We start from the raw sequence: 23,595 nt of genomic DNA, 5'->3' as shown, positions 1-23,595 counted from the left end.
CAGCAACTATTTTGTTGGGAATTTCCCCCAATGGACAAACTAATTGTAAATACCTTTTGTTCGTAGCAATGGCGATTTTTAGACTGCTTGTGGCCTCAACTTGGTTAGATCCAAATCCTCCCACGTATCATCAATGGCTTGGAAAAACTTTATCAATACAAAAATTGGAAACAGCTATTTACTCTAGGAAAGGGAGAAAGGGTAAAAAGCTGGGTATACAAATTTGGGGTCCTTTGATCCAATGGAAGGCTGGAATTGAATAAGGTATTTTGAGGAATATATGTATTATTGAAAGTTAACATATATGATTTTGTATCTGTATATATTATGATCGGATTTGTGTGTATTATGTATATTGTAATATTTTCTTTCCTCAAATATGTGGTTGAGTATGTGGCTGCCTTATGAATCTTATTGTGCCTTGTCCATGTAATGGGGGAGGGGGGTGAAAAAAATGAGGGGAAAAATTTATCAATAAAAATATTTAAAAAAAAAAAAAGCAACCAATTAGTGCAATGACAGAGCAGAAGTCACTATCTGATATTCCTAGATTAACACTCCGAGTTCTTCAACAAGATAAAAACTCAGCAAACCTGGAAATCCCCGCTTGCTGTGTTTTGATTAGTAATGGAACTCTAATGAGCAACTGATAGCTATCACTTCCTTGTGACATCTTTAATTGACGTCTTATGTCCAGCAAACGTACGTCAAACTAGGCACCTGTCAGGTATAAATATTACCAACGTTGCCTTAAGCAATGAGCGTTCCTGTTGCTGCAGCCTGCTGCCCGTCGCCTGAAGCCGCTGATACCATTATCGCTGCTAAAGCGCGAACGATGGTGTGGTGTAACTAGGAGCTGAACAGCCGTCCCTCTGCGAAGACATCCAGCAGAAGCCAGCTGCCCGCGGACGCTGTCCCTCCTCCTCCTCCTCGACGCGCTGAAGAGAGACGCTGCCTTTCTCGTGCAGAGAAATCCAGCTCCAGCGTTTCTAGTCTGCCCTCGCGGGTGACTGGGATACCGAGTTCCCCCTGAAGGAGATACCAGACCTCCATCATTCTATTCAGAGGTATGGTGTTGACTAAACCCTTATTGAGAATTCTTGAAGCAAACCTTGGCAAAACCAACTTAAACTGAAGCTACTTACTTACTCCCCTCCCAAGTATTAGGCTTAGGTCAGGTACCCTGGGGTAGGCGTAGTTAGAAGCACCAGTTGAGTATTTTAGCCTAATGTATATATGAATGTATATATGTTTTATTACTTTTAATCCATTGTATGGCTAAGAAACCATATCAATGCTTTTACAGTATTATCTCGCAATACTTATCTTACTGTACGTACTTTTTATAATAACAAGTCTTGCAATTGTGGCAATACATTTCTCTTGTACGAGAAGAAAGACTGTTCAATAAATGTTAACCCTTTATTGACAAACGCCCCTCTCTCTATTCTCTACATCTCGTGAAAGTAAACTGCACTAACCTGACTGAGTGAAATACATGTCTATTGTTTCACACGACCCTAGAGATTGACTCTTGATCTGAGGAGCAAAGTTGTCATGTTGCACGGTTGTTGGAAAGCTGAATCCCTTCTTGTCTGTGCCAGGAAAGCTGATCACTTCCTATTTCAGTCAAGAAAGTTTCCAGTGACCTCTGAGCTAGTTGGTAACACACCCAATTAAGTTTAGCATAGTCAGTAGAGGCCTGGAAGATCCGCACTTCTACGTCGATACTACTGTTTATGTGTTTCCAATGCGCAGGGCCTAGTGGGAAACTAGGAACTACACTACATGGCGCCCAACGTTTGGTAAGGCGATAAACTAACGCAAGACGTTAGAGTAACTCAGTCGTGCATATTTCACACAGACCCCTTTCTCCCGTAAATACTCCAATAGACGTCTGGAGTGGGTGAAAGGTTAAAATCCGCCCGAACTCAGTAGGAAGAGATTCCTATGTAAAGCTCTGGTTTATTCAACGTTGAAGGATACAGTGTTCCAAAATATTGTGCACCTAATCTTTGTCTCATTGGAGACCTACTCTGCAAACCTTGCATTTATACAATGCCAGGAGAAAACGGAACCACTGGGGCCGCAGCAGATGCGACTCAGCAAGGTCCCGAACACACAGACCCGGATGCTATTATCATCCCGGTCCACTTAAGAAAATCTATAACTTTAAAACTTATAGAAAACGGACTGACACCACAAGGTGGTACAGTCATTTTTGTGATAGAGACTCACCAATATCGGCACACAGAGGTATTCTATTCATGGATAAACTTTCCAGCGGCAAACGCTACAACAAAAGAGTTTCACTATTACAAAATAGAGGAACCTCCGGAAGAGTATGCTCCTTTCGAGGAGACTGAAATCCCACTAAAATTCCAAGAGCACCTGCTCTGGTTTAATGGCGCCCTAAAACATAATGATCACATTACCAGGCTCGGTCCACTAGGTAGACCAGGAGCAACGTGGCCGGTTCTAGCCGGCTACACACCACATCCTGACATTGCAAAAATGTCAAAAGAGGAACTCTTAGTTAACATAAGAGACTTAACAAAAGCATATAGAGAGTTAGTAAAATTATTTATTAAAAATAATTCAAACACTCCTAAAAAGAGTTGGGATGGAAATAAACAATCCACTCCCAAGGAAAAAGTTTTCCAGTCCAGAGGAAGGTCTCCTCGACGGAGGGAAAGAACTCCGACTCAAGAACACCAGCCTCCCCAGAGGGAGCCCTCTGAGAAAAGATATAACCTTAGAAATAGGGATAATCTGAAAAAACCTGATAGATATCAAAGTATTGATACACGTCCCTCTCGATCTTTTCCACAGAAATCGGAAAGAAGAGGACGGTCAGACCCAGGAGAGCACACCAAGTCCAAAGACAAGGAACCTGCTCAGAGTAAAAAATCGCAATTTTCAAAAAAGAAGGTAGCCAGTATTAGAGTAATCAACCATGCCGAGAATACTGAGGACACAGTTGAAAAACGGGGAGTGGGCATTGACAATGTTGGACAGAGCAGCAGAAATCAGTATAGCGCGCAAGATCTTGATGAGTCATCTGGAGACAGTGGACACGAATGAATACATTCAGGTTGAAACTGCCGACACCAGACTTTGCGAGCCCCATAAAATATACGAACTAACATTGCGTATAGAGGGTGGTAAGACTAGGAAAATAAGAGGTCTATTTTGGGATGAGCTCTCAAAAGGCTATGATATTCTGTTAGCTGAAAAAGATTGGCCCCCAGGGTTTGTCAGGGAGTGCCCTCGTGGCGAAGAAGTGATTATGCCTGCCTTCTTGAATCACATTCCGATTCACAAAAAATATACATATGCAAGGAAATAGGCAGTAGCCCAGGCACCGGCATTGTATAAAAATCATGTAGGATGGGATGAGGACTCTCCTCCTCACAAAATCCAATTAAAAAGTGAACCAACTGCCCAGCGGCAGTATCCCATTAAGCAAGAAGCTAAAAAACAAGTCAGGGAGATCTTAGATCAACTTTAATACCAGGGGGTGATTGAAACATGCACCTCTCAAATGAACAACCCTTTGTTTCCTGTCTCCAAGCCAGACAATTCATATCGTCTAGTTTTGGACTACAGACACCTTAATACATGTTGTAAAACATTTGCAGTACAAAACTCGCATAGTGCAGCCCTAATGAATAACATAGTTAGGAAAAAATATAAAACGACATTAGACATATCTAATGGTTTCTTTTGTCAAAACATTGCACCAGAAAGCAGATATTTGACCGCTTTCTCAGCATTTGGGTCGCAGAAAAAATTCTGTCGACTCCCACAGGGGTTCAAGAACAGCCCAGGACTATTCTCAGCTAGAGTAACAGAGTTACTACAAATATATGATGATGAGGCATTATCTTACGTAGATGATATCTATCTCACAGACGACAACTTGGATACTCACTTGAAAAGAGTGAACACCATTATACTTGGGTTCGCAGCAGAGGGTTACAAATTCAACTTTAAAAAGTCTTGAATTGCCCATCTTACAGTACTATTTTTAGGGTACGAGTTATCAAGTGAAGGGAAAAGCCTAGCGGACAACTTCTTAGAGAAGTGCGCTGTACTCCAAGCTCCAAAAACGCTGAAGAATTTACAACCCATTCTAGGTTTTCTGAATTTCGGAAGAACTTACATCCTAAATTACGCAGAGAGGGTTAAACCTCTCTACGAACTAATTAAACCTGATTTTAAACAAATCAATTGGACTCAAAAACACACAGAAATTTTGAGATCTCTGCAAACAGACATGTTAGCAAAAACAAAATTAGATACACGTGACAACACACACGATCTTGTAATCCGAGTCATCCCAGGAAGATGGGAATTCACGTACCTGACCTCTAATGAGGGAGAAAAGGTACCAATTTCAATAAAATCTCACTTGTACACACAAGTAGAAAAAACATTCAGTCACACAGAAAGAACTGTGAAAGCAGTGCAAATTGCATTAGCAAATGAACGAGAACTAGCACACGGCAAAAGGATTAATATCCTCACAGCGGAATCCGCCTTCGAGGCACTATTCAGCCCAGTAAACCTGCCTACAGTGTCACTGGATCCGAAATGGATACAGCGTGTAGATTCTCGAGGAGCGGAAGATGTGAAATACTATTTCGCCCCGCAATTTGAAGAACTGAATGATTTAGAATATGAAGAAGAATATCCTCTGCCAATCGAACTTCTGCCTCTCCCACAATACGCCTGTATAATCTATACAGATGGATTTGTACAGCATTTCAACGTAGAGAGAAAATCCTACGATGCAGCATGTGCGATTATTAAAGGTCGTTGGCTGTGCGGTAAATTCAGACCGAAAGTAACAAAAACTGAATCTGTAAGAAACTGTTCGGTTCAGAGAACTGAAATCAGATGTTTAAAGATGGCGCTCGAAATTGCAGAACGTGAATTCCCGACACTTATCGTGTGCGATTCTCATTTTTGCGTCAACTCTTACAACAATAAACTGCAGAGGTGGATTGAAAACGACTACAAAGATGACACAGGTGCCACAATAAAGCATAAAATGCTCTGGAAACAGGTAGCTCTTTTACACAAAGAACTACAAAAGACTCACGTGACACACGCACAGAGTCTTCAACGTGATGGCGTTCACGTTGCAGGGAATTCATTGGCTAATACAGCCACAGCGGAAGCAACTAACCCGGCTTCCGTAGCCTCAAAAAAGCGTACAGAAAAATATATAGACAGGGAAACCATGCTGGCAGTAAAAACGACCGTAAAAGGCGACTGTGCAGCACTACCCGTGAACTATCCACTCAATTATGCATATGTAATCGATGCAAACTCCGTTCCTTTTGCTCGAATCCCTGGAGTGGGAGACAGAGTAATTCCAAACAGGAGCAGGAGGGGCTTCCTCTTACTGGAAGCACACATGGGGTTGGGTCTGAGACATCAAACAATTAAGGATTCTCTGAAAGTATTACAATCAGAGTACTGGTGGCCAGGAATGAGCATAGATATTCAATGTTTTGCTCAAAATTGTGAACACTGCAACAGAGATCGCAGTAATGAACAGGCCAGTGTAGTTTCAGGATCCCTGCTAGACAGCATAAGGCGGTCTATCTGCGCAATCAAAGAAGAGAAGCGCGTCCCATTGTACACAGTTAAGGCTAAACACACTTAAAAAATGAGGCCTCCAGCGCTCGGCTGACGCTAGAACGGTTATAAAAGATTTGCGAGTCTTTATCGGCACATACGGAATTACCACGTTCCATTCTGACCAGGGTCCTGCTTTCAGCTCTCGAGCTTATAAGGAGGCCATGGCCAGCATGGGAATTGGGTTGCGGTATTTTTGTCCGTCGCACCCCGAAGGGAATAGTGTGGTAGAAAGAAAAAACTGTGACATAAAGCAATCTATAACAGCGAAGGTATTAGGTTCAGGCGCTGGGTGGGTCAAACATTTAATAAGTGTCCAGACTAGTCTTAATAACTTGCCAAGAAATTCTCTAAAAGGTTTCAGCCCATACGAACTATTGTTCGGAATTAGAATGAACATTCAGGACCTCGATAGTCAAATGTCAGTGGTACAAGAAAAAACAAAAGACTTTGACATCAAAGATCGTTTGCCTGTTTTACAGGAACTGAATGAAACAAGAAAATCCTTAAGCAACATAAAGTTAAAGCAACAGCCAGGTACCACTGACGAGGCACCACAAGCAACAGCCCCAGCAAGGCCTGTCTGGATTCCAAAGATTGGGGATCTAGTCAGAGAAAAGATCGCGGTGAAGAAGGAATTTGGGCCTTCTTACAGAAAAGCAGTACCTGTCTTGGCAGTCACCGGAACAAGATCAGTTGTACTACCGCCCCTTGCTGGTAAAAAGGAGAACAGAGTCGTGTCCATCGACCTGGTAAAACCACAAGCATGTGGCCTATAATCAGCAGTAGGCCCAGTGGACTCCCAAGAAACAACAGAATACCCAAACTTGCAACAATCCAAGAGGTTCAAACTGAAAGACTAATCACATTCGATCAGCCTGCAGTGCACAGTGAAGGACTATGCAATAATGCCATGGAACTCGTGCCTCTTGGGACACAGATTGAAACAGTTTGTCAAGAAACAACACCAGTCTACAATAATGTGGCATCAGAAAGTGCTACCGAGAGACAGATTGAAAGAACAATCCCAACAATTGACAGAACTGCCTCTGGTTATTTCATCAACTTCGACAACTTCTCTGAAGATCAAAACGACCCCGAAGTGATGCCAGAAATAAAAAAGTTTTCTAAAGAAAATACAACAGTACTCCTTCAACAAATCAAAGAATTCTATCTGGATTCACCGTTGATTGAGCATTGGATTATTTCAGGGTATTCATACTCCTACTATGCCTAATTTTAGTTTTAATTTTAGGAAAGTTTATTACAATTGAATGGACACAGCAAGTCAGAACATCAACCTAGTCCTGAAACCACACAGATCATCCCACGTGAAGAAAAGAGAACTGTCAACAGTAAATGTCACAGCAATTCCAATACCTGGTGGGGTAGTATGGGAGAAAACAGACTATGAGATCTATGGTCCGGTCGAAATCCTGAAGTATCCTCATCAACTGAAGGTTTCCTTAAGTGACTTTGTAAAACCTAGTACATTCTCTGATGATTGGGACTTTAACAGTATTAATGACATGATGTCTGATTTAGTAATGTCAGCTAGATTCACAGATCATGATTATTTACAAGGTTCATCTAGTTATGAGCAATTATTCTGCTACACACATTATGGTGATCATTACTTGCATAAATCTGCACAGCCTAGAAATGTTTTTATGTATAATCAATGGGAACATTGTGCTACACCACCTAAAAGCAGTTCTAAAGCATTTTTTGAGAAATTCAAATACTTCTCAGGGTTTAACACCAGTGATGCAGAAACGTTTTATTACAAACTGTTAGATAAAACAGGAATGAAAACAATGCTGACAAATTCTAAATTGATATATTCAGAAGCATTTTATGAAAAAATGTTGACATTTGGTTTTCATTATTGGAAAAATAACATTGAAACGAAAACAATTTGGTGTACAAAAGATTGGCAGGTACAAGGCATTGAAGCACTATTCAGAACCTGCATGATACCAGAACAAATGTTGTTTTTAAATGACACAATACACCAAACATCCTGTCTTGACCTAGCTAAGATCAAAGACCTTAAAACACCGTCTATTCGAAAACCAATACCTGAAAATGCAACTACAGATATTGAGTTAGACGTGTCACAAATTTTACATTTTAACAGAACACATCCTGATTGGAAGAAGTGGTTAATCTGGCCTACTGACACAAACAACTGTCAAGATAGATTCCTGAACAAAACACAGGGGTTAAAAATGACCAGACTAGACCCTAGATACTCCCAGAGACAACATCCAGGGATAATAACAACATACAGTGTAGGGAAACTCTGCCTTGAATGGCTAACATCATCCACACTGGCTGAAATTAAGCAACACTTGTCTTTACTAAAAGATGGTGCTGATTTGCGCGATTTCATTCTTGGACCACGCAAACAGCGTCTAAAGCGTTTCATAGCGACCAGTATCTATGCTGCTTACAACGAGGCTTGGAAAGTCACACAAATTGAAACAGCTGAAAAAATACGAGAAATTGATCGTATTAATTTGGAAAAATCACTTTCTGTAGTGGACAATGGGTTAATAACTCTGTCTTCCAGAATATATTCGTTGGACAATATTGTATCCTCTGCCTTTGATGTGATAGATAGAGACTTGCTAATGTTACAACATGGCCAATCTCAATTGCGTTCTATTATACAATTAGGCTGGACGCCGCAAAATCTTCATTCAGGCTATGTGCCTTGGCGTTTAATCAACACAACGTCATTATTTTCCATTTTTAACCTTACTGATAAACAGATCAGTTTGGCACAGAAAGGAGCAGACTATACAATCCTGAGCATCGAAAAACTTGAGAGATTACCATTGACAATGTCAGAGAGTCCTGTCATTGAATGGATAATACACGGAATTATCACTATTCCGATAACAACTTTCCAATTTAAAAAGTGCCTTGAATACATACCTACTGGCCAGTATGAACAATTGGGTAAAGGATATGTAAAATCCGAATGGAAATTACCATACACACATTCTTGCTATAGTGACAGCGACAAAAATGTATTTCTCAGTGGTGAAAATTGTAAACATTCACTAAGCGGTATACTTTTGTGTCAGGGTATTAATTTACACGGAGCATGTGATGGAAATTCTAACAACCTTTCATGCCACCAGCTTGTCACACCTGCAACTCAGATGGAGCCCTTCTTTATGCAACTTGCTAACGGGAGTTACATTCTTAGAACGGATCACAGATGTTGTGGCCTTGTGCCAGGGAAAAGTTATCTAGTAAGAGTAACATCCATGGTCAAATGCTGTGTGCAGGCATTGTTTCCGAGTGGGCCTGCAGACACAGAGACTCCCATCTGGCCTCGTCTGAATCTCTATTCTATACGAATTGATACTTTAAGCAAAATGAAGTCTGTGCTTTTACAGACAACAGTGCCCATAACGTCATCAAAAGAGACGTATGATCTTCTAGTTGCAAGGACAGCTACTGAAGTTCATGAACTTTTATCAACAAATTGCCCCGTGCATTTCGTAGAAATGCTTAGCCAACTCCTTAACATGTCTAGTGCCACAGGCATCCCAGGCATATTTAAGACGATTTTTACGGGACTACTAACACCCTTTCAAGCAATTTTGGGAATCGTTCCTAATTTTGTACACTCTGTTTTTGGCGGCATACCCTTATTTTTGGGACTTGTAGCAGGGATTTTATTTTTGACCGTCCTGCTTCGTTATGGAAAGCCAAAGCTCAGACATAGCTCCCATGGGAATGGAAGAGACAATCCTAGCAATGCGCTACCGGGACAGGATAACTAGCGTCCTTGGATTGGCCAGGCTGAGAGATCTAAACATGACCTGGTTCCTTTCATTCAGACCTATATGGCAGAACTGTATCTTACCGGTACTTCGATGTATGCTATGCGGAGATGAGTGCGTGTTGGACATCTGTCTTTCACTTCCATCAGCAGTACCAATGGACGTCGATACTTTGCTCAGTCCGATAACGGCTCACGCATTGTGTTGTCCCCAGCGGCTACCAATCCTGATGACGGCATTCGTTGAGACTGTGGTAAATTTTAATTACCTATGCTTAATTTATGCGGTAAAGTTCAATAAGAATAACTCAGAAATAATAAGAGGCAGGATCCGAGGTATCTGAGGTTTTAGAAGGGGTTTTATTCCTTATAAAGGAATTGGTTCGAACCAAGGCAATCGCCTTCCATCACCACGAAGGTTCAGGAAGGGATAGACAATAATTTATTGACAGCATATCATATATATAGTCAATGCATTACAGTGGTGATGGATGCAGAAGGCGTAACAGCTGAGAGGAGAGATAAGAACACATGTACGTAACAGAAGGCGTGCACAAGGGCGTACACGGAGGTGCGTGCTAGAAACGTCACATAAAGGTGTCATAAGTGGGTGGATCCAAAAGAGAATCCTGCAGTGTCAGCAGAAACATGTGGCATAGATGCGCGCGCAGCAGCATGACGTGTGATTGACGTGGAACTGGAGGGTGAGGGGGACTTGACATTTAGCCTCACATGAGGAGACAGAAGTCTGGGGTGTCAGAACAACCTAATCCCAAATCATATCTAATATCTGGTGTTTGAGGAACTGTATTATCTGGAAGGAAAAGGTCTCTCGGGCAGAGGATATTCTATACTGACTGTTAGTGCGTGTATAAGCGTCTACGTGTCTACATGAGATGCGAGGGGGGCATGGGCCTATCCTGGTAACGGGAGCAATGAATTTCTTGCATGGAGACGGAAAGGCCGGGCCCTTTGCTCTGCAGCTGGGAAGGATGTTTACCTAAACTACTAGACAGGAATGTATTTTCGAGGAGCGGAGCAGATAACTTGAAGGCTGAATACAGTCTTGGCAGGCAGGCAGGCCGATCCAGGCACCGCTAGCCGCGCAGGGAGTAAGACAAAGGTCAGGGATATGGAGGCAGGTCCAGGCTGTAACATCCAGAGGCAGAAGGCAGAAAAGACTCGATGGCAGAAATCAGGGCCTAACTCGCCTGAGCCAGGGGAAACGTGAAAGTGCACCATGTAAAGACGGTGGCACGGCATACTTAGGAACAGAATTATCGATCCATTCATGGTGGATCTGAAAGAGGACATGTTGACGTTGGACGCAAATGTATTTGCGTCTTCATAGCTGGTCTAGGAGGGAACATACATGTACTTGAAGCACATACATGGAGACGGTGGGGTTCACGTTAGGGGACACAATTGACCATAAAAATTCATATTACCTCATTCCCTCCTTGTCCCCTATGGACCCTTCATGATATTTCAATCCTCATTAATCTATCAATTTGTTCACGCAACACCAGTTGCTCTTCCTTTTTCTGACGGGAATTTGAACTTGAACTTGAATGGGGAATACATGATGTGGCGCACAAGCCGCAAATCGCTGGCCCACATTGTAGACATAGGCAACAACTGAATACTATGAGAAGGGCTATTCCGAGGAAGGATAGGACTTTCCAACCCCAGGCTGACAACACGCTCCAGAACCAACCGGACCATGTCCATGTGCCGGGTTCCTGATGTAACTGACTTGCAATCTTATGGAGACGTGTTATAGCCCTATATACTGATGGTGCGTTTTGTGGAATGAAAACACAGCAACTCGATCCGATGACTCTACAGGCTCCGCCCCTATCGGCCAGGATGACGTCAAGGACAAGACGATTTTGAAGAACAACAATCCGCATAGCAGACTGCTCCTCTGGTAAGTTACCTAGGGCGGAAGTAGTTTCATTCACTACTGCTTCGAGGGTTCTGGTCAAGTGACGTATTGATTTGCTATTAAAGACAGCACCTAAGTAAGGAAAGAAACCTTTATTGAAGTCTGTGTATCGCTCCCATGCCGTTTCAGTGTAATCGACAATCGGGAGATCTCTCTTGGGTCTATTAGGTACTAGATGGGAGTTCCTATGATAATCAGGAGGGGCTAGAAAGACAGGTGGCAGAAGGAATGCAATGTAACAGGTGCCATCCCAATCTAGAGGTAAGCGTATATATGCTGTATGTCCACAAACGAAGTAGGAATGACGTGAAGCTTTAAATGTAGACTTGCCTTTATCACTGAATTCGATCACAGTAGTACATTTACTATGACCTAGGCGTACTGAACCATTTTTTCTGACACATAATTCACCTTTGACTGGTAATACGGACATAGCGGGTAAGACTGGTGCCATTTCAGATTCAACATTCAGAATCATGAGGTTAAGTGTAAAGTTACCTAATCCATATACTTCGTTTTCTAGATCAGTCCCTGTCCTTTTTGGAAGACCCTCCTTGTCAGGAAAACATACTTTATGCAGAACCGTGTTCAGGTTTCCCCATACCCAGTTGCCCTGGTAAACTACGGAATCTGAATCTAGTGAATTTATCAAACTAAACCATGCGCCACAGGAACCATTGTGTGTGAACGGGTACGGGAAGAGGGGCAGAACTCCCTTGTATTTCTGATAAGGAGGGAGCCGGCCACATATCCAACAATTAGTAGCGTTGCTGGTTTGAAGAGAATGATGTAACATACTGATGAATGTATTGTTGCGCAGCGCAAGTCGGTATGACAATTCATGCGGGGGTAATTCACTGAAAGTGTGCTCGATAGTGTTATTAGCAGAAGAATGTGCACGCTTGAATATAGGATAGTACAAGTGTAGCAGTATACTTGCAGCAATAATCATAAGACTCAGAAAGAACATAATCAATAATGTCACTATACAGTGACTGCGAAGTGATTTACAATATTCACGTTTCTTGAGCTGTTTCTGTCTATCTCTCTCTCTATTGGGGTCTAGGGGATACATGTCAGAGACTAATTTAACCGATTCACCTAGGGGAGGACTTAAACAATTAAACTGTCTGACTTGCTAGACCTCAGCTTTAATTTATATTCTTGCGAAGAAGTTTTCTCTGCCAGGGGAAGTTTAGAGTCACTAGAATCTGGGCAGTCCTTAGAAAGGGAGGGAGAGTCAGTCTGTGGAGGAGGGTAGGGCTGAGAGTTCAAATCTGGCGGCAATCCATGAAACTTCTTGACGTGGCTCGAGTGAAGCCAGCCCTTGCGGCCCTCAACTTTAATCGCTGTCCTTGTTGTTAAAAGTACTAATTTTGGCGCTTGCCAACGGGGCTCCAGCGGACTCCTCCTATCGAAATTTCTTATGAAGACGAGGTCGCCTGGAACAACTTCATGGGGCTTCACCTCGGTGTTGTCGGGAAAGGCTGCAGCTACCTGTAAACGACAAGATTGTAGTGCAGACATCAAGGAGGCAAGGTAATCTGTCAGCATAGTACAATCAACATCGGTAATTTTACGAGGCAGAGGCGTCCCCCACATATTCGGTGGCCTACCGAAGACCACCTCGTACGGGGATAGCCCTGTTCGAGAATGCGCTACCATCCTCATATAGAAGAGCGCAACTGGCAAAGCTACTATCCAGTCGACGCCTTTCTCCCTACAGATTTTGGCAAGACGTATTTTCAGGGTCTGATTATGGCGCTCCACGAGACCTGCTGCCTCGGGATGTCGGACACAGTGGAATTTCCATTGATAGCCGAGCAGGAGTGATACCTGTTTCATTAACTCGGACGAGAATGGCTGACCATTATCTGAGTACACGACACGGGGCAAACCATACCGTGGGAAGAATTCACGAACCAGCTGCTTGGCAGTGGTCGGGGCAGTGTAATCTGGGACTGGATATGCTTCTGTCCAACGGGAAAGTGCACATACAACTACGAGGACATATTTGAATCCTCGACAACGTTCCATCTGGATATAATCCATCTGGAGGACTTCAAAAGGGTGATCGGGAGGATGAAATCCACCTTGCTCTACAGGAATGCTTTTACCTGGGTTGAACTGACAACAAATCATGCAAGTACGCACTTTCTGTTTGGCTGCTGCTCGTAAATGTTTATTGAACCAGAGGTTTTGAATACTGTCTAACATGGCTTTTTCTCCTAGATGTGCTGGACTATGTACTGTATTAATGATAACTTGAACCATAGAGTCGGGGAGAAACCATGTAGATTTTCCCTTCGTCATCCATCCCTGATCTGTCTGGATCCCTCCTAGTTCAGTCCATTTCTTTATTTCATCTGGTGTAGCATGTGTCTGTATGTCTATTACATCTAGGGCGGGATCCTTAACTGTCATGCAATGTGTCGGTGTCGAGACTATTGTCTTTGTCACATCAGTTGCGTGAGTACGAGTCTGAGCTGTATTCTTGGCTGTGCGATCTGCCAGGTCGTTACCCTGTGTAATGGTATCTGTGACTTTCGTATGTGCCTTGCACTTCATGATGGATATGGCCGTAGGCAGATGTATTGCATCTAACAGTGCTTGAATGAGAGGACCGTGTTGAATTTTGGCACCGTGAGAAGTCAAGAAACCTCTCTCTCGCCAGAGTACACCGAAGTCGTGTACTACTCCGAATGCATAACGGGAATCTGTGTATATGTTAACTTTCTTGTTCTTGGCTTGAATACAGGCTTGTGTCAGAGCGATGAGCTCTGCTGCTTGGGCTGACAGGGTGTCAATACAATTCGTTTCTATGACTTCAGTTTCTGTCGTGACTGCGTAGGCGGCCACTAACTCTCCTGTACTTGTTCTCATACATGAACCATCCACATAAAGTGTCAGGTCTGGTAGTGGAGTGTCTGTCAAGTCTTGTCTGGGTTTCGTCGTAATAGTAATGATTTCAATACAATCATGTGCCAATGGGTCCGTTTCACTTAATGGCAGAAGTGTAGCAGGATTCAATGTGTTACAGCGTCTGATTTCTATGTGTGGCTGAAACAATGTCAATTCATATCCTGTCAGTCGTGCTATAGTCAAGTGCTGAGTCTGTGTTCGGTTTAAAAGAACTTCTACGGAATGTGGAACTTGCACTGTCAATTGGTGTCCTAACACTATGGAATCGCTTTGTCTGATTGCTAAAGCTGTCGCTGCTACTGATTTCAAGCACGCAGGCAGAGCCTGGGCTACTGGATCTAATGTACTAGAAAAGTAAGCACACGGTTTGTGTGAACCTGCTTGTTCTTGAGTGAGGACTGACAATGCAGTACCTTCACGTTCTGTAACAAAAAGTGTAAAAGGTTTGCTGTAACATGGTGTTGCTAAAACAGGTGCTTGACATAAGGCTTTCTTCAAGTCGTCAAAAGCTTGTGTATGTTCCTGAGTCCAAGGGAGGACAGTCGATGTCGCTGCCTCCTGAGTTGTCAACTGTATGAGTGGCTTTGCTAGAAATGCATACTGGGGAATCCATTGTCTGCAGTAAGAAGTGAGGCCTATAAAGGCCCGTACCTCCTTTTGTGTCTTGGGTTGTGACATGTTTACGATTAACTGGATACGGTCAGGTGTGAGCTGTCTCCCCCCTTTGGACAGCAAGTGCCCAAGGTACACAACTTGCTGAACACAGAATTGCAGCTTCGAAGGGGACACCTTGTTCCCCTTGCCGGCCAGAAAATGTAAAACCGTCAGTGATGCTTGTTCACATTCAGGTTCGCTCCGGGCGGTGATCAGTAGATCATCGACATACTGAAGCAGGGCAGTGTTTTCAGGCATGTGAATACTGTCAAGTTGTCTTTTCAGTGCTTGGCTATAGATGCTGGGGCTTTCTGTGAATCCTTGAGGTGCGCGTACAAATTTGAAGCTTCGTCCATTTAAACAGAATCCGAACAGATATTGGCTTTCTGTATCGATTGGGACACTAAAGAAGGCGTTCTTGAGGTCAATTACAGTAAAGAACGTTGCTTCTGAATCAATAGCAGTCAATAATGAAGAGATATCTGGGACCACAGGATACTGTGGTACAATGCATTTATTCAGTTCTCGTAAATCGATAACTAATCGATAAACTGGGGGTGCATTTGGATCGGTGCGTTTAAGAATCGGAATGATAGGTGAATTACAAAGATTGGAGTCGGTTTCCACAACCACTCCTTGTGCAATAAGCTCGTCAATGATTTTCAGCAAAGCCACTACAGCATCTGGGGGTAACTTATATTGTCGAATGCGTGGTAATACTACTCCTGGCTTGAGTGTGACTCGATATGGTGTAATGTGCATACAACCTACATCAGTGGGGCCTTGTGCCCATAAATGTGCAGGTATATTCTGTAGTCTGGGATCAATATCTCTCAACACGTAGTGACCCTTAAAGTCGCGCAAGAATAATCTTACTCCTTCCGGAGAACAGCAAATAACAGCTCCTAGAGCTTTCAGTGTCTTTATACCTAACAAGTTTTCTGGACATGATTTCGTAAGTAACAAATCTGTAGTACGTGTCAATGGACCAACTGCAAGGGGAAGTGGTTGCGATACTTCATTAATAACAGGCTTTCCTGAAAATCCAAGGGAAACATTCTGTGAGCCTGAGAGGGGTGCCCCTGGAACCTCGTCGTGACTTATAGTTGTGCGACTTGCCCCTGTGTCGATTAAAAACTTTCTGTCTTTCCCTAATACTTGACTATGTACATAAGGACCTTCTTGATCTACAGGAACCTCAATAAGAGGCAAGCCAACCTCCCTCTCTAGGCTGTTTCATGTGTATCGTTGATAATCTGGATAATCATTCTGTGCATACTGGTACATCTGTTGCGTCGTGTTTTGTGTTGCGGCAATGGGCTGTGGCTGTGGTACTGCTACGGTCTGTACTGTCTGTTGTGAAGTATGCATAGGTTGTACTATTTATTTATTTATTTATTATAAAGTTTTGTATAGCGCGAACAAGACCCGTGGGTATCAGAGCGCTTAACATGAAATAAGAAAAGGAAACAAGGTTAACATATGTATAAGCAGTTAGCAAGCAATCGCAGTGAGGTAGATGACATATATATTCGTAGCACATGTGACGTTAGCATAAGTAAATATGCTATGATTAAATAATAACAAAACATGTATATATAACAAATATGAGGTAGCACGGTATAGGTTCATGTATGAGGTAGCACGGTATAAGTTCATGAAAGATGCTGTTCTCCTGTTCAATCAAATCTCCATTCCTATTGGCCTTTGGGTTGTTCCCATATCATAGGATACGTATTCCATTATAGTATTGTCTGTGCCTCCCATTTTGATGGCGTACATGATCTGTACTAAGGCAGTATTATAGCAGATCCATGATCAGTGATCTTCGCTAAGTAATGTATCTATTCATCAGCAGGCTCTTCACTTCCCTGTGGTACTAGTTGTTGGGTCTGATCTTGTCTAGGTGGACGCGGTCTCTCTTTAGTTTTACCTGTAGCGATATTGTGTTTTAAAACTGCACACTCATTTATATAGTGACCTGGCTGTTTACAGTAGTTACATGTCCCTTTAACAGGAGCTGCCGAATTACTGGACTGGGTCATACCCTTTTTCTGACCGTCAGCTGGAACTGACTGGGCAACTAGCATTTTCATTTTCGTGTTTTTCATATGTCTTTGTTCGTGCTCATGTTCTTCTCTAATTCTATTCTGGTGATACTGTAACATTTGTAACATTTGTGAAGGGGTATTTGCTTGCCAGGTGCTCTCGACCTTCAGTACTCTGTTCTTAACCTGGGGCAAGGAATTCTCGACTAACTTAGTAACAAAAAGGTGTGGATATGACTCACTGCTTGCTTTCAGGCCACTATTAATACCAAAACATTTCTCAAATCGGGAATAAAAATCACTAGTGTCTTCATCGGGTTTCTGTTTGCAGGCTGAGATTGCACCCCAGTCCTCCTTTTTCGTTGCTAATAAACGTGGCAATACTTGTACTAACAATCCTGGTAAGGCTTTCGTTTTGTCCCCAAGCCCTAGTGTTTTCTTCGTTTTCTAATGCAGCCCAATCAATCTTTTGCTCTCCCACCTCCCATTCTTTTTCTTTGAGTTTCTCGTAAATACCGGCAGGCAGTAATACTTTCAATATTTTCATGATATCGGGATAGGTATAATCACCCATGAGTAACATGTCTTTTATTTCACGGTGAAAACCTGCTGGATCCTTGTTATGGCTAGGCACTAACTTCTTCATTTCCAATAGTTCTATTTTAGTTATGGGCGTGTACACAAACATGCGTCTAAAGGTATTATCTTCATTCCTAACTGGGTGCACCTCTCGTAAGGGATTCTGTCTGTCTATGTAATACATTTTTCTTTCAACGGGTGGAGCTGGAACAGACTGCGGACACAGGAAGGCACTATATCTGTGCCGATGTTCTAGAATTACTTTAATTAAATCAGTACCTAGGCCTCTCCATTTATTCATGAGTAGTTCTATTAATATATCAGACAGGGGACCAGGATCAGAGTGTTGGCTTTTATACAATAAAAGGAGGTGTTGTATCATGTACATACCAGCTAGTCGTTGTTCGTCTGGGGAAAGGCTCAAAAACGTTTGCGCTAACGCATCATCACTATATTTATCGGAATTGTCAGCCCATTGTACTGCTGACCTGGCTAATTCTTGTTCGTCCATGGAATCGAGTACATGGTACCCCATTCGTTCTTGGAGCATTCTATCGGTAGCCTGAAACAGATGTTCAGGGGTCCTTGAGCTTGACATAGCTGCTTGAAAAAGTCTCTTACTTTCTGGACGTACCGGACGTATTGAATTATTAAAGGATCTTCCTTTACCTACGTATGCTATCATTTCTCTAGAGGGTAATTGTAATGTTCCTGCTGTGGTTTCTGGTTGTTCGTCCTCCTCCGAGGATTCATTCTTGTCTGAATCTATTTCTCTTTCAGGCTGTCTTCTTTCGTGTATTTGTATTACTGCTTTTCGGATCCTTCGGTACATGTTTTCTATACAACTCTGTTTATCATGTTTTCCGTCTGTTATATTCTGACCCCATTTGTTAAGTCCTTTCATTTCTTCCTGGTCTGCTTTCTTTTTCTGGTCTGCACCAGGCCTATCTTGGTTTCTTATCAAGCAGTTTATGAAGAAACGTAATATCATTCTTTGAGTGTCAACTTTCTGATGTGCCATGGCCTCGCCAATACTTTCCGGGCCTTGCCCCGTTTGGACAAAAAGATATATTCTGTCTAGATGATCAATCATTCCTGGTAGTATCATTAAATAGTTGGCAACTCGTCGTAGACGTACTGATGCGAGCATCATTCTGTCGTCTTTACCTGGATCATATCTACAGTCTGTAAGAGGCTCTTTGAGTATATCGTAATTCGCTGATTGAGGTGTACGTTGTTGTGCTAAATCCCTATAAGTCAATCGGTGTGTTTGTGGCGGTGTTTGAAAACCTCCTGTCGCACCTCCTGAGGTGCCAGGTAAGAAAGGATTTAGTGGATTCATGCCAGGAAGAATAGGTGCAGGAAGCATTGGGGCTGGAGGAACGGGCGCAGGATGTGGACCGGGAGGAGGAGTCCGTTGTTGCGGAAGTGGGTGCTGATTATCTCGGGGTGGGGTGCCGTCAACAGGTGGTGTGTGTGGCGGCGGAATATTAACATATTCGGGAGCTACATCGTCTAAATAGGAAGAAAGGAATATGTCCTTTGCGGTTTTGTGATGTAATTTAGTCGGGAGTAATGGAGGTGGCAGATCTTTTGGTACTTCCTGGGTGGCCTTAGGTAAACCCTCGGTCAGAAGAGGATACATACCATTCATAAGAGTATTTCGTTGTCTGTCTACTTGTTCTGCTTTAACTCGTATACCTTCCTCTACTAATACGTTTTCTTTGGCTTTGTCTGAATCCTCTCTACTTTTCTCTGCTTTTCTGAGTGCTTTCTCTGTGCGTTTTTGTGACTGTCTGGCTTTCTTTTTCCATAACGCTTCTTCTACTCTCATGATGCACTAGGCATCCCATGTCCCCGTAACGGGCCATCTCTGATTCTCTGCTAAATCTTTGGTGTAATCCACCCACAAGTCAAGGAATAATACGGCATCTGGGCCGTGCTTATGATACATAAAATATCCGGGAGTGTCCCTGGGTGGGATGGGAACAGCTTCCTCAAGTATCCCTTTCCTAGTTCTTATTTGTCTTAACTTACTGAACAGCGGCATTTTTGAACCTTGATACTTGATACTTACTCGAACTTGAACACAGCTAATACAATAAACACAGTAATGAAGATCGAACAATCACTCATACCACGACATTTAAGACACATTTAAACATTTCAAGGAAAAAAACGAACAATAATAACTAGAATGAAACTAGATAACTGCATACTGGATATACTGCTAAACAGTACAGATACACCGCTAAAACAGTGCATACCGGGTCTGTGTACCCAAACCCGTCTTGACCGGCACAAATTAATGCGCTCGTCTAGATGCGTCCCCAGCAACGGTACTCACCGGGAAGCACGGAACGGAAGGCCTCGGAAACTGGACACTGGACTGGACCGGACTGGACTCGACTCGTGATGTAGGTACTTCGGGACTTCGGAACCTGGTGGGCCTCTGAATACCTCGGACCTTGCTCTCTCAGCTAGGCTCTGGTCGGGATCCTCCGCACTCCTCACCGCCTCGTCTGGGTGTCGATCGCAGCCTCAGTCACCTCCGTTGGCCTGAGGGAGGTACAGGAAATCCTGCGGGTACGCGTAGTTGTCCGTCACGGCTGTGGCAGGGGACCGGGCCTGCAACGCACCGCCGGCGCGTAAGGTGGGGGAGGGGTCCCTGTTCGGGCGCCAATTATGTGGTAAATTTTAATTACCTATGCTTAATTTATGCGGTAAAGTTCAATAAGAATAACTCAGAAATAATAAGAGGCAGGATCTGTGGTATCTGAGGTTTTAGAAGGGGTTTTATTCCTTATAAAGGAATTGGTTCGAACCAAGGCAATCGCCTTCCATCACCACGAAGGTTCAGGAAGGGATAGACAATAATTTATTGACAGCATATCATATATATAGTCAATGCATTACAGTGGTGATGGATGCAGAAGGCGTAACAGCTGAGAGGAGAGATAAGAACACGTGTACGTAACAGAAGGCGTGCACAAGGGCGTACACGGAGGTGCGTGCTAGAAACGTCACATAAAGGTGTCATAAGTGGGTGGATCCAAAAGAGAATCCTGCAGTGTCAGCAGAAACATGTGGCATAGATGCGCGCGCAGCAGCATGACGTGTGATTGACGTGGAACCGGAGGGTGAGGGGGACTTGACATTTAGCCTCACATGAGGAGACAGAAGTCTGGGGTGTCAGAACAACCTAATCCCAAATCATATCTAATATCTGGTGTTTGAGGAACTGTATTATCTGGAAGGAAAAGGTCTCTCGGGCAGAGGCTATTCTATACTGACTGTTAGTGCGTGTATAAGCGTCTACGTGTCTACATGAGATGCGAGGGGGGCATGGGCCTATCCTGGTAACGGGAGCAATGAATTTCTTGCATGGAGACGGAAAGGCCGGGCCCTTTGCTCTGCAGCTGGGAAGGATGTTTACCTAAACTACTAGACAGGAATGTATTTTCGAGGAGCGGAGCAGATAACTTGAAGGCTGAATACAGTCTTGGCAGGCAGGCAGGCCGATCCAGGCACCGCTAGCCGCGCAGGGAGTAAGACAAAGGTCAGGGATATGGAGGCAGGTCCAGGCTGTAACATCCAGAGGCAGAAGGCAGAAAAGACTCGATGGCAGAAATCAGGGCCTAACTCGCCTGAGCCAGGGGAAACGTGAAAGTGCACCATGTAAAGACGGTGGCACGGCATACTTAGGAACAGAATTATCGATCCATTCATGGTGGATCTGAAAGAGGACATGTTGACGTTGGACGCAAATGTATTTGCGTCTTCATAGCTGGTCTAGGAGGGAACATACATGTACTTGAAGCACATACATGGAGACGGTGGGGTTCACGTTAGGGGACACAATTGACCATAAAAATTCATATTACCTCAAGACTCCTGTGCTACGACTAGGTGGTAACAGTGGAGCGAGTGACAAAAGCAACATCACCCAGGTACGACCTTCTGTGAGCATTGCTGATCCCGACTATGATGACAGCAATCATTCTCACACCTGCCAAGTTACAGCACTATCGAATTTGGTTGAACTGTCACCTGATTTTGTAGACCAATTTTTTGAGAGCCTGTCTGATATGATGTTCTCACCCGAACAGAAACAATAACTTTGGAGAAGCTTTCCGACACACAGCGTTCCCATGAACTCTGAATTCGGCCTTCAGTTTTGAACAACAAAAACTGCTAAAAGCGTTGGAACTCGATTTCCCCGTTCAAGCATTAATTCTTTTGAATTGAACACTTTTTAATATTGACCCTTTTTTAGCACGAACAATTCTTTGCTTAAGGTAAAAACTATTCTTAGAGAACAGAAGCTTCAACTTCTATTTCTAAACACATCTAGAGACATAATGAGTTACACCAGCCTCTAGCACATTTATTGTAATGCATTTATATGTGATGATTTATCTCGCCCTTCTTCTGTTTCAGAGATATTTCATGTGTAATTCTTTTTGCATAATCGTTCATTGATTCCATATGCAATAATTTTTGAATGATTTCTATGCTTCGAAAACGTACAGTACCTAAATTTCACGTATTACATTATACGCCTATTTCGAATGCATTTATGTATTTTGGGGTGGGCAATGTTACACATGCATCCTATTGCTCTAGTTTTAGTAATTTGATGGACATGAACCTGTGGAGTGGGTGTTGCGTGCTTATCTAGGATCCTGATCGATACTGTGACCTTATGCCCCTATTCGGCTATAAATCCATTTATTCCCTATATTGGCATAACCGTTCAAGTGCGATATTCAGAAAATCATCTCTGGCCTCACACGAACAGAGCCACATTCCAGAATAGTTCTCTGCCACTTCCTTTGCAACCAATTAGTGCAATGACAGAGCAGAAGTCACTATCTGATACTCCTAGATTAACACTCCGAGTTCTTCAACAAGATAAAAACTCAGCAAACCTGGAAATCCCCGCTTGCTGTGTTTTGATTAGTAATGGAACTCTAATGAGCAACTGATAGCTATCACTTCCTAGTGACATCTTTAATTGACGTCTTATGTCCAGCAAACTTACGTCAAACCAGGCACCTGTCAGGTATAAATATTACCAACGTTGCCTTAAGCAATGAGCGTTCCTGTTGCTGCAGCCTGCTGCCCGTCTCCTGAAGCCGCTGATACCATTATCGCTGCTAAAGCGTGAACGATGGTGTGGTGTAACTAGGAGCTGAACAGCCGTCCCTCTGCGAAGACATCCAGCAGAAGCCAGCTGCCCGCGGACGCTGTCCCTCCTCCTCCTCCTCGACGCGCTGAAGAGAGACGCTGCCTTTCTCGTGCAGAGAAATCCAGCTCCAGCGTTTCTAGTCAGCCCTTGCGGGTGCCTGGGATACCGAGTTCCCCCTGAAGGAGATACCAGACCTCCATCATTCTATTCAGAGGTATGGTGTTGACTAAACCCTTATTGAGAATTCTTGAAGCAAACCTTGGCAAAACCAACTTAAACTGAAGCTACTTACTTACTCCCCTCCCAAGTATATAGGCTTAGGTCAGGTACCCTGGGGTAGGTGTAGTTAGAAGCACCAGTTGAGTATTTTAGCCTAATGTATATATGAATGTATATATGTTTTATTACTTTTAATCCATTGTATGGCTAAGAAACCATATCAATGCTTTTACAGTATTATCTTGCAATACTTATCTTACTGTACGTACTTTTTATAATAACAAGTCTTGCAATTGTGGCAATACATTTCTCTTGTACGAGAAGAAAGACTGTTCAATAAATGTTAACCCTTTATTGACAAACGCCCGTCTCTCTATTCTCTACATCTTGTGAAAGTAAACTGCACTAACCTGACTGAGTGAAATACATGTCTATTGTTTCACACGACCCTAGAGATTGACTTTTGATCTGAGGAGCAAAGTTGTCATGTTGCACGGTTGTTGGAAAGCTGAATCCCTTCTTATCTGTGCCAGGGAAGCTGATCACTTCCTATTTCAGTCAAGAAAGTTTCCAGTGACCTCTG

General features: G+C 43.1%; 1 protein-coding gene across 1 annotated transcript in view; it reads right to left on the bottom strand.

Moving 5' to 3' along the window:
• LOC147693541 (GPI-linked NAD(P)(+)--arginine ADP-ribosyltransferase 1-like) overlaps nt 1-23,595 on the bottom strand; it is a 94,474-nt gene that overhangs the window by 30,407 nt on the left and 40,472 nt on the right. The window lies entirely within an intron of this gene.

Source organism: Lissotriton vulgaris, chromosome 8 (genome assembly GCF_964263255.1).
Source record: "Lissotriton vulgaris chromosome 8, aLisVul1.2, whole genome shotgun sequence".
In the NCBI taxonomy this organism is placed as follows: domain Eukaryota; kingdom Metazoa; phylum Chordata; class Amphibia; order Caudata; family Salamandridae; genus Lissotriton; species Lissotriton vulgaris.
Note: the sequence above shows the minus strand (reverse complement) of the source record. Positions and strands in the feature narration are given on the sequence as shown.